Raw genomic sequence first — 16,737 nt, 5'->3', positions numbered from 1 at the left:
GGGGAATGACATTGCAATAATATTGAGAATTCTAATCCCTGAACATGGAATGTTTCTTCATTTACTTAGACATTTTAAAATTTCTCTCAGTAATGTTTTATAGTTTTTAGTGTACATGTCTTGCACATATTTTGTTAAATTTATCCCTAAATATTTCATTTTATTTCATTCTATCATAAATATTTTTTCTTAATTTTGGTTTTAAATTGTTATTTAAACATAAAATTGAGTTTTGTATATCATCTTTTGTATCCTGTAATATTGCTAAATTCACTTATCATTTCTAGTAGCCTTTTTAAAAAAAACAGAGTGCTTAAGATAGTCTATATTCACTAACAGTTTGTCTAAGAATAAAGAAAATTTTACTACTTCATTTTCAATATGGATAATTTTATTGTTTTTCTTGCACTGTAGCATGGGCTAGGAACCTCTAACACAATATTGAATAGAAATTGTGGGAACCCACAACATTGCCTTCTTAGTCTGGGGGAAACATTTAATCTTTCAATATCGATTATGGTACTAGCTGTAGGTTTCTTAAAGATGCTCATTATCAGATTGATGGAATTAGTTCATTCCTAGTTTGCTGAGAGGTTTTATCGTGAATGGGTGTCTAATCTTAAGTGCTTTTTCTGCATCTATTGAGATGGTCAGATGTTTTTCTTCATGTGTGAATATGGCTGATTACATTGATGTTTGAATGTTAAAACAACCTTTCATTTCTGAGATAAACTCCACTTTGGTGTTTATTAGGGTGTATTGTCCTTTTTATATATGGCTGATATGTTAACATTTTGTTAAGTATTTTTGCATCTATGTTCACGAGGAAAATTTATCTGTATTTATTTATTTTATTTTTGTGGAAAGTTTGTTTAGTTTTGGTATTAGGTTAATGCTGGCCTTGTGAAAGGAGTTGGGAATTGTTCCCTTCTCTATTTTTGGAAAGTATTTGTGTAAAATGTGTATTTTTTTCCTTTCTTATTTAATATAATTCACCAGTGAAGCCATCTGGACTTGGGAGTTTTCTTTGTGGAAAGGTATTTTTTGAAAAAAGATTAAAAAAAATAAATGTAATTCATTGACTGTATAGGGTTATTAAGGTTTTCTCTCTTTTTTCTTATTTTTGTTGGTTTGCTAATTTTGACTTTTAAGAAATTTGTCCTTTCTATCTAATATGGTATAAAGTTGCTCATACTCTTATCATCTTTTTAATGTCTGTTGGCTCTTCTGAATCCCCTCATTTCTCATATTAATAATTTTTGCCTTTTCTCTCTCTTTTTTTTTCTTACTCACCTAGTTAGAGGTTTATCAATTGTATTGCCTTTTCAAAGAACCAACTTTTGGTTTCCTTGAATTTTCTGTATTGTTTGTTCAATTTCTATGTTATTGACTTCCATACATATATTTATTATTTTGCTCTTTTATAGACTTTGGACTCAATCTACCTTCCTTTTTAGCTTTTTAAGGTTGAAGCTTAGATGACTGATTTTAGAACTCTCTTTTTTTTTTTAAGGAAAATCCTTGTAGGTCTCTCATGTTATAACTGATCCAAGGCCAAAACTCATCACAGAGAATCTAGTCAAGAGATGAGGAGGCCTGCATAATCCAGCAAGAGCCAGTCTGAGGAGGAAATATCTTGGTTAAAGCCAGACAGGCTGTGGGATTGCCATCCATTGGCAGCTTTCTTCTTAAAATTAAATTGATCAGTCACCATGTTTTAGCTGATTTCTTAGCCATCCTCCAGAAACATGAGGCAGGCTTTATCCATTAGGCACAATAGGTGAGGTGCCTAAACCCCATGATCTCACCAAAATGGTTTAATTTCTTTCATAAAATGATGCTGAAGGCAATGGTGTTTACCGCGGTAAAAACAGGATAAATCATGTATGGTACCAAGCATAGGGCCCATTATGAGAAGCTATTTTCAATATCTGGGATATGAACACCTCCCAGAGCATCTACAAAACACATCTTGAAGGGAGAACCATAGAGTCCTCAATCTGGCCTGGATCTCTTTTATTTGACAATAAATACAATTTAATTTTTTTCTGAGCAGGAGATCAGGATGCTATTTTTAGAAAAAGGGAGGGGGAGGGGGAAAGGTGGAAACTCACCTGGGTTCACAGCAGGAGCCCAGCAGAGGACCACCTAAGCTTGTGTGGAAGACCTACAAGCAGAAATGCTGGGGTGGAGCACAGCAGAGGATGCAGACTCCACTGTGATGTCCCGAGTCTGTGCAACGCAAGCGTTTTTGGATGAACTAAGCCCTGGGCGGCGGTCTACACATGCACTCTGATGTGAATTCATTACTAAAAATCTGGAGTGCTCGACCTTTCTGAAGGGGTGGATTGAGTTTCTTACAGAGTTTATCTGACCCAGAATGCTTTGCAAATCCAGCCCCAGAACCTACTCCTCCAGAGATCATGGTGGGCTCTGCAGAGACTGAAAGCAAGCAGCACCATAGTTCATCATTTCAGCTTAATTATTAGCCTGTGGCCTGTACCGGCTGCCAGATACGAAAGGTTGGACCATGTGATCGTCTCCAAACATTTCCACAAGGGCTCCTGTGGTTAGTGTGAGGTCTTCGGCTCTCCCTCCTCCCTCCACTCTCAAAATCAGCTTGCATAACCCAGTACAGCCCCTTCCTCAGGTCAGCTATTGTACTCGAGTAGGGAGTAGTGAGCCGAACTGTAAACCAGAGCCGCCATTCCGCCAGCACCCTCCCTGCTTTCCCAGAGTGCACCTAGTTTTTGGTCACGCCCCAGAGCCTGCGCGCCTAAGCAAGCCCGCCCCCGCCCACGACTAGCGGTAAAAGGAAAGCCAACAGTAATGGTCCAAGGCGGAGCACATAGGCGTGGAACTCTATGGAGACGTTGTAACCCATACCAGGCACCAGAAAGAGCGCCAGCCTAGACCTCCGCCCAATTCTCTGTTCGCAACTAGCAGAGCGCCTGGAGGCACAGGCCTTCCGCTGCGTGCCATTCCCGCAGCCTCCGCCCGCAGGCCACTACGATGACCCCGGCTATTACTGCCTGGGAGTGTACAAAGTGGAGATAAGATCTGAATCTGTGCAGGGTCCGGTGCGGGAAGCCGAAGAACGCTATGTTGAGGAAGGAGATCCGGACCTTCTGGGCTGCATAAACCAGGAGGCTACGGCAAGCACGAGGGCGGTGATGGCGGCCAGGAGCCCATGGAGCAGCCATCTGAGGAGCCAGGCCATGTGGAGGCTGCTGCCGAGGCCCCACACCGTGGAAACCGGCTTCTCATCTATTTTAATGTAAGTATTTAAAACTATAAATGCCCTTTAGGTATTTAATTATATATATTATATTATAATTATTAATATATATACTCTTCAAATTTTGTTATGGTGTGTTTTAATTTTTAATTATTTCTAATCTCTCGTGATTTTTTTTTGTTTTTGATCCATGGGTTGTTTAGAAGTGCATCTTTTAATTTCCAAATATGCGTTATTTTACAGATTTCTTTTAGGTATTGATTTATATTACTTATTTCTTTTTAACTTTAATTTCTGTTGTTTCAGTTCTTCAAAATGTAAGACTTGTTTTGTGGAAGAGCATAGAGTCTATTTTGCTCAGTGTTACATGTGTACCTGAAAAGAATGTGTGTTCTGCTGTTGTTAGTTGTAATGTTCTCTAAATGCCAGTTAGATTAAGTTGTTGGATAGCGTTGTTAAAATTTTCTATATCCTTATTGATTTTCTGTCTACTTGTTCTATCATTTATTAAGAGAACAGTATCGAAATTTCCAATTACATTTGTCTACTTTTATATTTCTCCTTGGAGTTCTGTCAGTTTTGCTTCATGTATTTTGAAGCTCTGTTATTAAGTCTTTATAGGCTTAAGATTGTTATCTTCCTAATTATTTGACCCCTTATCATTATGAAGTGCCAGTCTTTGTCCCTGATAACTTTCCTTGTTTTCATGTCTAGCTTGTATGATATTAATATAATCATTTTAGTTTTTTTTATGGTTAGAGTTTTTAATGTTATCTTTCCATCCTTTAGCCTTTTTATTTTTAAACCTTTTTTAAAAATTGAAGTATAGTTAATTTACAATGTTGTGTTAGTTTCAGGTGTACAGCAAAGTGATTCAGTTTTATATACTTTTTCAGATTGTTTTCCATTATAGGTTATTATAAGATACGGAATATAGTTCCCTGTGCTATACAGTAGGTCCTTGTTGTTTATTTGTTTTATTTATATATATAAAATATATACATATAGTGTGTGTATGTTAATCCCAAACTCCTAATTTATGTCCCCCCCACTCCCTTTCATAACCCTAAGGTTGTTTTCTATGTCTGTGAGTCTATTTCTGTTTTATAAATAAGTTCATTTGTATCATTTTTTAGATTCCACATGTAAGTGAAATATGATATTTGTCTGACTTACTTTACTTAATATGATAATCTCTGGGTCCATCCATGTTGCTGCAAATGGCATTATTTCGTTCTTTTTTAATGGCTGAGTAATATTCCATTGTGTATATATACCACATCTTTATCTTTCGTCTGTTGATGGGCACTTAGGTTGCTTCCATGTCTTAGCTATTGTAAATAGTGTTGCTATGAACATTGGGGTGCATGTATCTTTTTGAATTAGAGTTGTCTCTGGATATATGCTCCATCCTTTTGCTTTGAACTTGTCTGTATCTTTATAGTCAAACTTTCTCACAGACAGCATAAGGTAGGCCTTCCTTTTTATCTAATCTGACAGTCTCTGCCTTTTAAGTGGAGTGTTAACAAATGTTTACATTCTTTATGATAAGCAATTTGATTAGGTATAAATTTACCATCTTGCTATTTGTTTTCTATTTGTCCAATCTGTTCTTTCTACCTTTTTTATGCTTTCCTACCATGCATTAGATTAATTAAGCATTTTTTAAATATTCTTATTTATCTCCACTACTGACCTCTTAGCTCTGTCTCTTTTAAATGGTTGCTGTACGGTTTCAGTTGCATCTTTAACTTACTGCAATATATTGATACCTTCAAATAACATTATACCTGTTTATATATCACATAAAAATCTTTCAACAGTATACATTCATTTACCCTTTTGTAGTTTGTTGTACTGTTGTCATACATTTGACTTCTCTCTATAAAAACCACACTACTTTCACATTATTTTTGCTGTAACACTCAGTTATCTTTAAAAAATGAGGAAGCAAGAGAATTTTTGTACTTACCACGTACTTACCATTTCTAAGTCTCTTCACTCCTTTGTGTAGATCCATCTTTCCATCTGGTATAATTTTTTTCAATCTGAAGAACTTCTTATAATATTCCTTCTAGTGTAGATCTGCCAGTGACAGAATCCCTCAGCTCTTGTCTGCAAAAGTCTTTATTTCCTTTCATTTGAAGGATATTTTTTATGGATATAATTAATATTGACAGATTTTTTTCAACACTTTAAAAGATATCATTCCTTTGTAGTCTGGTGTACATTATTCTGACAGTCTTCAGTCATTCTTATTTGTAATGTCATGTCATATCATGTCATATGTTGTAACATGTATTTTTTCTGGGCACTTTTAAGATTTTCTCTTCATGAAAGTTTTTAAAAAGCAATTTAATTATAACGTGCCTTGTAAGATTTTTTTTTTGTTTTTTTTGTTTGTTTGTTTGTTTTCATCCTGCTTGTGGTTCATTGAGGTTCTTGGGTCTGTGGGCTCTTAATTTTCATCAAATTTGGAAAATGTTGAACCATTATTTCTTCATATATTTTTTTTCAGCCTCACATCTTTCTCCTTTCTTTCTGGGACTCCAAGTACACTTCTGTTAGATTGCTTAATATTGTCCTACAGATTCTTAAGGGTTTGTTAATGTTTTCCATTCTTTTTCTCTCTCTGCTTTAGTTTGGATGGTTTCTGTTACATATGTTCATGCTCACTGACTCTTCTGCAGTGTCTAACTTGCTGTAATTACATTCAATGAACTTTGCAATTTAGATATTGCTTTTTCAGTTCTTGAAGTTCCAGTTGGTTCTTTTATAAATCTTGCCATTTCTACTCTCATTATGATTTAATGTGCTTGGTTGCTAATTTTTCATTACTGTTGTTTTTTGACTGTTTTTACTGACTTATTTTTCTACTTATTGTGAGTCACACTTTCCTGCTTTTTGCCTGTCTAGTAATTTTTTTTTTTTTTTTTTTTTTTTTTTTGCGGTAAGTGAGCCTCTCACTGTTGTGGCCTCTCCCGTTGCGGAGCACAGGCTCCGGATGCGCAGGCTCAGCGGCTATGGCTCACGGGCCTAGCCGCTCCATGGCATGTGGGATCTTCCTGGACCGGGGCACGAACCCATGTCCCCTGCATTTGCAGACGGACTCTCAACCACTGTGCCACCAGGGAAGCCCAAAGAGTAATTTTTGTTAGATGCTGGTTATTATGATTGGTACATTGTTGAGAGTTTGGATTTGATTACATTTTTTTAAAGAATGTTGAAAAAGTTCTGGCAAGCAGTCGTTACATGTGGATAAGCTTCTTCATTTTGAAGTTGTTTTAAAGTTTATTTGGAAAAGTTTAAAGTAAGCTTCATTAACTCAGACATCCCTCCACCTTATAAGAGCTCTGAGAATTTTTCATTTTGTAATTCTTTGCCCAGCCTTACAACATTTCAACATATGTATCCATGGCTTATGGTTTAGCAGTGGACTAAAGGGGACTATTATGAATATTTCTAGAGCCTTTTCTCTGTATCTCTTCCTTTTTCCTAGTACTCTTCTTTGAAAAATATGGTCTCCTTAGCACCCTCACCCACTGCCAGAGCTCCTTTCTCTGTCTCTTCAACTCACTGAAGGATGTGGTTTCTGATTGTGTTCTCCCTCTCTGCGCTAGAGTCTGGAAATTCCTCCAACAGAAAGCCAGGGTGAGCATAGGGTTGTCCTAGTTCATTCCTTTCTGTTAGGGATCACAGTTCTGCGGTACCTATTGTACAATTTCTTAAAACATTATTTCATATATTTTGTCCAGTTTTACAAAGGTCTATAGTAGGAGAAAAAGTTTCGTTCTATTTATTCCAACATGGCAGAAATGGAAGTCCTGATCTGTGGTATTTTTATTATTGCTTAGTTTTAAACATTTTAAAATTTCTATTATTTCTTTTTACCCATGAATTATTCACAGCTGTGTTTTAAAATTTCTAAAATGTATGAGAGTTTTAAATTTTTTGTATTGATTTCAAACTTAATTGCATTATGCCCTAAGAATGCATTCTATACAACAAGAAATATCTGAAATTTCTTGGAATTTGACGTATGACTTATTATCTTATAAATATTTCATATGTATGTGAGAAGAAAGGGTATTTTCTAATTGTTAGGGACTGGCTCTGCACATGTCCATTATATCAATTTTGTTAACTGTGTTCAATCTTTTATATTCTTACTAATTTTTTGGTCTGCTTGGCTATTTATTAAGGAGAGAGGTTTATTGAAGTCTAATACTGGGATGGTTGAGTTATCCATTTCTCTTTATAGCTCTATCAATTTTTGCTTTATGTATTTTGACACTAAAAATTGAGGTAAATTATACACAGTAAAGTACACAAATCTTTAATATATAGTACAAAGAATTTTTATACACACCTACCCACCCATATAACTATTACTTAGCTCAAGATGTGGAACATCTCCTGAACCACAGAAGTCTGTCATGTCTGCTTCCTGGCAATAACCACTTAAACCACTTTTTGAACCTTTAGCAACATTGTTAAGTTTTATATAATTTTAAGCTTCATATAAATAGAAATATACAATATGTATTTTTGTGTCTTTTTTTGCTAATATGATTTTGAGATTTATTTATATTTTTTTCTGTATTAGTGGATTTTAAAAATTGTTCTGAATAATTTTTCTGAATATCATGTGAATATTTCTCCATTCTATTATTGACAGTCATTTAGGTGGTTTCTAATTTGTACTGTAATGAATAACACTTCTATGAACATTCTTGTCTATGTCTTTGGTGGAGGGAATAAGCATATATTGGTAAATGCCCAGGATTAGAATTGCTAAGTCCTAAATAGAATTTTAAGTATGTGTTTCACCTTAGTAGATACAACCAAACAGTTTTGTAAAATAATTGTACCAATTTACTCTCTTACCAGTACTGTATGAGAATTCCAGTTGCTCTACATCCTTGGAAGCACTTAGTATTGTCTGTATTTTAGTTTTGATAATTCTGGTGGTGTGTAGCATGTATCATTGTGGTTTTATTTTTATTTTTTTAACATCTTTATTGGAGTATAATTGCTTTACAATGGTGTGTTAGTTTCTGCTTTATAACAAAGTGAATCAGCTATACATATACCCCATATCTCTTCCCTCTTGTGTCTCCCTCCTTCCCACCCTCCCTATCCCACCCCTCTAGGTGGTCACAAAATACCGAGCTGATCTCCCTGTGCTATGCGGCTGCGTCCCACTAGCTATCTGTTTTACATTTGGTAGTGTATATATGTCCGTGCCACTCTCTCACTTTGTCCCAGCTTACCCTTCCCCCTCCCCATATCCTCAAGTCCATTCTCTAGTAGGTCTGTGTCTTTATTCCTGTCCTGCCCTGAGGTTCTTCATGACCATTTTTTTTTTTTTTTTTAGTATAGTTTTTAGCGCTTGTTATCATTGGTGGATTTGTTTTTTGGTTTGGTTGCTCTCTTCTTTCTTTCTTTTTTGTTATTACTTAAAAATTTTTGGTTATTTTTAATAATTATTTTTTATTTTAATAACTTTATTTTATTTTATTTTACTTTTTTTGTTTCTTTCTTTCTTTTTTTCTCCCTTTTATTCTGAGCTGTGTGGATGACAGGCTCTTTGTGTTCCGGCCAGGCATCAGGCCTGTGCCTTTGAGGTGGGAGAGCCGAGTTCAGGACACTGGTCCACCAGAGACCTCCCAGCTCCACATAATGTCAAACAGTGAAAATCTCCCAGAGATCTCCATCTCAATGCCAAGACCCAGCTGCACTCAATGACCAGCAAGCTACAGTGCTGGACACCCTATGCCAAACAACTAGCAAGACAGGAATACAATGCCACCCAAAATCATAATAAGGCCACAGGCACCCCAAAACACACCACCATATGCGGACCTGCCCATCAGAAAGACAAGATCCAGCCTCATCCACCAGAACACAGGCACTAGTCCCCTCCACCAGGAAGCCTGCGCAACCCACTGAACCAAACTTAGCCACTGGGGGCAGACACCCAAAACAGTGGAAACTATGAACCTGCAGCCTGCGAAAAGGAGACCCCAAACACAGTAAGTTAAGCAAAATGAGAAGACAGAGAAACACACAACAGATGAAGGAGCAAGGTAAAAACCTACCAGACCAAAGAAATGAAGAGGAAAAAGGCAGTCTACCTGAAAAAGAATTCAGAGTAATGATAGCAAAGATCATCTAAAATCTTGGAAATAGAATGGAGAAAATACAAGAAACATTTAACAAGGACCTAGAAGAACTAAAGAGCAAACAAACAATGATGAACAACACAATAAATGAAATTAAAAATTCTCTAGAAGGAATCAATAGCAGAAAAACTGAGGCAGAAGAACGGATACGTGACCTGGAAGATAAAATAGTGGAAATAACTACTGCAGAGCAGATATAAAGAATAAAGAATGAAAAGAATGGAGGACAGTCTCAGAGACCCCTGGGACAACATTAAACGCATCAACATTCAAATTATAGGGGTCTCAGAAGAAGAAGAGAAAAAGAAAGGGACTGAGAAAATATTTGAAGAGATTATAGTTGAAAACTTCCCTAATATGGGATTAAATAGTTAATCAAGTCCAGGAAGCACAGAGAGTCCCATACAGGATAAATCCAAAGAGAAACACACCAAGACACATATTAATCAAACTATCAAAAATTAAATACAAAGAAACAATATTAAAAGCAGCAAGGGAAAAACAACAAATAACATACAAAGGAATCCCCATAAAGTTAACATCTGATGTTTCAGCAGAAACTCTGCAAGCCAGAAGGGACTGGGAGGACATATTTAAAGTGATGAAAGGGAAAAACTTAAAATCAAGATTACTCTACCCAGCAAGGATCTCATTCAGATTCGACAGAGAAATTAAAACCTTTACAGACAAGCAAAAGCTAAGAGAATTCGTTGTGGTTTTAAATGTGCATTTCTCTGATGAACAGTGATGTTGAGCACAATTTCATATGTTTATGCACCATTTGGATGTCTTTTTTTTTTTCTTATTACGTGACTGGATTTTGGCTCATTCCCCCCCCCCCCCGGTTGGGTCATCTGTCTTTTCCTTATTGATTTATGTAATTAAACAAATATACTGGATAATAATTCTTTGTCAGTTACACGCATTAAAAAATATCTCTGTGATTTGCCTTTTCATTATATTAGTAGTGTCTTTTGGTGAACAGAAGTTCTTGATTTTAAGGAAGTCTAATATATCACATTTTTTCTTTTATGGTTAGTGCTTTTTGTGTCCTATTTAAGAAACCTTTGTCTTCTCCAAGTTCAAGAATATATTCATTTAAGTTTTCTATTAGAATCTTTATTGATATAGCTTTCATATTTAAGTCTATGATCCATTTGGAATAGATTTTTGCATGTATCATAAGGTTGGAGTTAAGGTTAACTTTTAAAAATGGGTACCTGATTGATTAATTATTATTTATTGAATTGATTATCCTTTCCCCATTGAATTGGCATCTCTGATCCAAATCAGGTGACTGTATGTGTGTAGGTTTCTGTATCTCTGTTCTGTACCATTGCTCTATTCTTGTGCCAATGTAATAGTGTCTTAATTTCTTCAGTTTCATAATGTCATCATGTTAGATAGTGTAACTCTTCCACCTTTATTCTAATACAAGATTGCCTTGATTATTCTAGGTCTTTTATGTTTCCATATAAATTTTAGAATTAGCTATTTAAACCAAACCAAACAAAACCTCTGCTTGGAGTTTAGAGTGGGATTGAACTGAATTTATAGAACAGTTTGAGGTGAAATGACAACAATTTTGAGTTTTGTAATCCATGAGCATAGTATATACTTCTATTTAGTTACGTCTTCTTTAATTTCTCTTGACAGTGTTTTGTTATTTTCTGAGGCTACTTTACTGTTACAAACAGTTTATTTTTAAAATATTTTCTAGATTAACTGAATCTTTTAACCTTTCCATGTCTTTTTATTTTAGGTCAGATGTCAGCAAATCTTTTTCCATAAAGTGCCAGGTTTGCAGGCCCTACAGTCTCATTGCAATTACTTGACTTTGCTGGTGAAGAGTGAAAGCAGCCATAGAGAACATGTAAACAAATGTGTATGTCTGTGATCCAACAAAGCTTTATTTATAAAAACAGACACCATAATTTGGCCTGTGAGCTGTAGTTTGCTGATAGACAGTTCTCTTGTATATAGCCTATAACTGGCTCTCTTGTAAATAAGATACAACTGAATTTTGAAAAATCTAAGTGAACAATCTATATCTTTTAATTGTTGACTTTAGTTCATTATATTTAAAGATGATTATTTTTCTCATATATATTGTCTGTTTTCCTCTATCATGTTACTTTTTCTTTGTTCTACTTTTTCATGCTTTTTTCTTGTGTTTTTATTAATTGAATTTTTGTTTGTTTTCTTCCAGTGTCCCCTCTTTATTTCTGTTACCTTTAGAAATATGCTTTAAATTTTACCATCATATTTATCAAAGTCTGCCTTTTATGAGCATAGAAAATCTAGAATGTTTTGATTCCATTTACTTTTCTGTTAACTTACATACTATTATTGTCGTGCATTTACTTAGGTCCTTATTTTTATTAGGTCCATCTATTAGCCTTTGTTATTAAGGTTTCCCTGTAAATAAAATGTTTGTTCAGGTTCACCTATATGTAGATCATTTTCCTTGCTCATAACTTTTTCCAGCGTCTTAGACTTACTCTTGGGAAGATTTTTCTTATTGCCTGAAATATATTCTTGGTAGTCTTTTTAATGATGGTCTCTTGTTGGTGGCTGCTAGTTTTTATTTATCTGCAAATGTCTTTATTTCACCTTCATTTTTGAAAGGTAGTTCTGATAGTATACAATTCTTGGTTGACAGTAATTGCCTCTCAACGCCTTGAAAACACCAGTGTGGCTTTCATTGTTATAGCTGAAAAGTCAGCTGTCAGTTTAATCTAATTTTCATTCCTTTGTTGGTGATCTGCATTTTCTCTCTAATTTAAAAAATTCCTCTTCAACAATTATACTTTCTGTTTCTAAGAGTTCAGTTTTTCATATCTCACTGCCCATTTTTTTTTTTTTTTCCAGTATGCGGGCCTCTCACTGTTGTGGCCTCTCCCATTGCGGAGCACAGGCTCCGGACGCGCAGCCTCAGCGGCCATGGCTCACGGGCCCAGCCGCTCCGCGTCATGTGGGATCCTCCTGGACTGGGGCATGAACCTGTGTCCCCTGCATTGGCAGGTGAACTCTCAACCACTGCACCACCAGGGAAGCCCTCACTGCCCATTTTTAAAAGTCTTTTGATTATTGCTCATTTTTGCAACTCCATGTCTAGAAGCATTTCATACATAGTTATTCTATATTATGTGTCAGCTAATTCAATGGTTTTAAGTCGTTTGCCCTCTAAATTTGCTGGGGGTTTTTTTTCCCCTCAGTCATGGTGCATTTTGGTGACTGGGACATTAACGCAGTTTCCCATAGAGTTCATGGTTGAAATTCATCCATGAGGATCCTGAGGCCATACATTGGGACTGCTTTTGTCTAGAGAGGATTTCCAGTTGTTTTTACTAGCAGTCAGAAGACACTACCAAATTGGGACCATTTTTACCTCTTTCTAGGTTTCTGACTTTCTGTGGGAATCTTTGATTTAGATTGCCTACTTTGAGGCTTAGTTTCTCTCACTTAACTGTAGTACTGATCAAAACAACCTGCAGAAAAATCTTGTCTTTTTCTCTTGCTTTTTACTCATTGATTCCCACTCTGGTTTCAGCTCACTTTTTTTTTGTTCTATTTCGTGGGGATGTTGTTGGTTGGAGCCTTCAAAGATATTCCAGAAATGCATTCAAAGGCGTTTTCAGCCAGGATATAGTTATTTTATAGCAGAAGCGTCCTTTAGATTATGTAGTTTGCCATAAAGACAAAAATGGAGGTCTTCAAGAACTATGTTCAGTTGAACCCAGTGCCTGTTACAACTAATTGTTGAATGAATAATTTACTTTTGACATAAGTAAAGAAGGTGGTCATCAGTATGGTATGTCTTGATAGATCTGGGACAGATTTGTAGCTGAAAGATGTTTCTGCATTTGCTTGCAATTGATGCCTGCAATTCTCTTTCAAAATAAGCTTACTTTCTTTTAAATAAAGCAGTTATTACTTAATAATGGCAAGTGTCTGCTTGACTGGCCACTGCAGGTGACGTATCAAGTTTTGTATCTGTCACTTATGACTTACACCTTAGGAAGAATTTATTATATGCATAAAAATCAAAGATTATACGTTCAAGCTAAAAGGAATCTTAGACTTTATGGGATTTAGTAATTTTATTTTACGTATTTTACATTAATTACATCTTAAACGGGGAGTTTAAGTGTCTGGCCTAAGATCCTAAAATTGACTCTAGAATCACAAAGGAAAAGCAGATTTTTTCATAAGAAGATTGGGGTGGAGAGTGGGCATGAGAAGACTTGGAGTCAAACACATTTGGCTCTGCCACTTAGTGATACGTGACTGGCAAATTCTCATTCTTTCTGTGCCTTACTTTTCTCTGAAGTTTACTTTTCTCTGAAGCAGGAATAATTTTAGTAACTCCATCATAGGATTGTTGAATGAGATAAATCGTTTAGCAAATCATTTAGCAAATATCTCATGCATAATAAATTCAATAAATTCAAAAGCTGTAGATGTTATGATCACCCCATTCCTCTACCTGTGCAGTACCAAACCAACACAGAAGAGAACCATTGATGTGTATACATTGATCACCTTGAGCCACCAGAAAATATCTAACTGAAAATAGTCATAGAGAGTCATCTTAGCTTTGTCATGTAAACTGAATGTTTTTTAATGAATTTATTTTTTTTTTTTGGCTGCGTTGGGTCTTCGTTGCTGTGCGCGGGCTTTCTCTAGATGCGGTGAGCGGGGGCTACTCTTCGTTGTGGTGAGCGTGCTTCTCATTGCAGTGGCTTCTCTTGTTGCGGAGCATGGGCTCTAGGTGCGTGGGCTTCAGTAGTTGTGGCACATGTGCTCAGTAGTTGTGGCTCATGGGCTCTAGAGCACAGGCTCAGTAGTTGTGGTGCACGGGCTTAGTTGCTGCGCGGCATGTGGGATCTTCCCGGACCAGGGCCCGAACCTGTGTCCCCTGCATTCGCAGGGGGTATTCTTAACCACTGTGCCACCAGGGAAGTCCTGGAAACTGATTTTAATCATAATAATAATAGTAATATTGATGAAATTTTGCAGTTTAAATTTTGCCTGAGAAGTGCAGTCGCAATAAGCCTTTATTCAATTTCTGGTGAGGACATATAAACAAGATGTGATGTGTACCCACCACTCTGCCAAATTCCTGTGTTCTTGCTCTCGTTTTGAGGGCAAGGATATTCAGGCTTCGGCCCATGGGGTAACTTGCCTAAGGTCATAGAGTAAAAAACCCAGGATTTTATACTAAAGCATTCAGGATGTTAAGTATGAGATTTTTCCATGTAGAGTATAATATATCCCTCCGTATCTTGATTCTTACATACTGAAAAAAAGAAACAGAGTGCCTTAGGAACTAGAAGAAAAGCCACGAAAAAGTACAGCCTCAAACTATGAGGAGAGCATTTTGTAAAGGAAGAGTGACCAACAGCACTGAATGTCACTGAGAGATGAAAAGAAAGATGAAAAACATAGATATACATTTGATTTTGAAATATAGTGTTCCCTTAGTCACCTTAAGTGACTTTTTTTTTAAAAACAAGAAGTTGTGATTTTGACCTAGAACTTGCTGTAGGAAACTAGCTGGCTAACTTTTGAGAGTCACCAAGTGATAACTAAGTCAGTGGGCAGGAAAAAAGAGAATTTCTGGCAATAACAATTTATGTTCATTTGGCAAATAAGGCAGCTACTATGTTTCTTATATGCTAGGAAGAATTTCTTTTGAAATACAGAGTTAATTTTACATGTATGGATTACAAATATGATTTTCCTTAAGATATTTTTTGTTGACAGTGGGTAGCCACTGTGGCTGGTCTTACATTCTTACAAGGCTTCTAATGCTTTTAGTGGGAGTTCTGGCCTTATCTTTCTTGATGAATTGGCCAAATTATATCATCACATCAATTTATTTCAAGAATGCTTCTGGTAGCTGGGACATGTATCTTGGAAATCTCCCCTTGCTGTGCTTCCCGTTTCCTCAGTTAGAATTGAAGCACACTTGTATGGAAAGACGGTTTCTCCATATTTATACAATCACTTATATATTAGCTGTGCTCTGGGGTCATATTGATTTGTTAAGATGTTAAGTGCAATTTTTTTCATGCCTTTATATTGTGGGGATGATGTAAATGATGGTTGTAGAGTTACGTAATAGAGACAAAGACAAGTGTTATTGAAGTCTTCCATCCCAGCCGGAACTTGAAATAAATGGGTGTAAAAGAAGAATAAAAAATATTTTTTTGCCAATGTCAGGGAGGCTAGAGATAACCAGAAATGCATTATTTTGAAAGATCAAGAAGAAGAGTATAGGAGATATATAAAGGTGTTTATTCATTCAATCATTAAATAACTAAGTGAACATCTATACCAAGCATTGTGCAAGGTGCTGGTAATATAGTTGTTAACAAGATAGTCAGAATCTCTGGATACATGTAATGGGAAAACATAGGAACACATTCTTAATTTCAGGTTGTCTGGGAAGGCTAGGGAAAATAAGAATGAGACTTGGGGTCTCCCACTTAAGTTTTCTGAGAGGATTTGGATGACAATTTTCTTAGATAGGCAAGTCTCATTGGGTACAGAATTTAGGTCTGATACAAGAAGGATACGACCTACATTCTCATTTATATGCTTGCTGGGATTTTTGGTGGTATCATTCTTCCCCTAGTATAATTGTCCCTCTTACACTCACCGTGCTCTTTCTGACAAGAACCTTTTCTTAGAGCTTGGTCATATAATAAAATGGTTAAGAACATGAGTTTTGGAATCAGACTGACTGGGGCTCCAGTTCCAGTTTAGTCATTGATGAGCTGTTATCATTAGTCAAGGTACTTAATGTCTCTGAGTTTCAGTTTCCTGTTAAGTGGGACGATAACAATACTTATTTCATAGGACTGTTGTGAAGATTAAATAAAATGAACATTCAAAGCTTTTAGTATAATGTCTGGTTCATAGTTAGTGTCTTTCATTGCTGGAATTGTCCTGGATTCATTTATTATATAGTTAATAAGTCTCAGCTTTATGCTAAGTAGCTTACTCATGAGTTGACAGTATCTCTTCCGCCTTACCACCTTTCACCCCTCATTTTTTTGTTCCTACTGTTGAAATTCCCAGGAGGCCTAGAAATAGAGCATTCTTTAAAAATTGGAATCAATAGGTTAGAAGGGCTACCCAGGTCATGGCAGGACTCCAGTCTCTGACCCACCCACTCCCGGTTTAAGACTCACTTTCCCTCAGCTCTGTATTTAGGCCTCTTTCTGGTTATTGTCATGGTTGAGACATCAGAAGTTGGTTGGACAGAAGAGATCTGGATCAGTTACATCTATGACGGATAGTAGC

The 16,737-nt window shown here is 36.1% G+C and overlaps 1 protein-coding gene across 1 annotated transcript in view; it reads left to right on the top strand.

Moving 5' to 3' along the window:
* Nucleotides 1–2,212: 2,212 nt before the first annotated feature.
* Nucleotides 2,213–16,737, top strand: part of TNFSF4 (TNF superfamily member 4) — a 113,503-nt gene continuing 98,978 nt past the window's right edge. Inside the window, exon 1 of the mRNA XM_067728665.1 lies at nucleotides 2,213–3,277. The gene's annotated coding sequence lies outside the window, so the exon portion shown is untranslated. The remainder of the gene's footprint in view (nucleotides 3,278–16,737) is intronic.

The sequence above is a fragment of the Pseudorca crassidens genome, chromosome 2 (assembly GCF_039906515.1).
Source record: "Pseudorca crassidens isolate mPseCra1 chromosome 2, mPseCra1.hap1, whole genome shotgun sequence".
Classification (NCBI taxonomy): Eukaryota; Metazoa; Chordata; class Mammalia; order Artiodactyla; family Delphinidae; genus Pseudorca; species Pseudorca crassidens.
The sequence above is the reverse complement of the archived record's forward strand: the minus strand, read 5'-3'. Positions and strand labels throughout refer to the sequence as shown.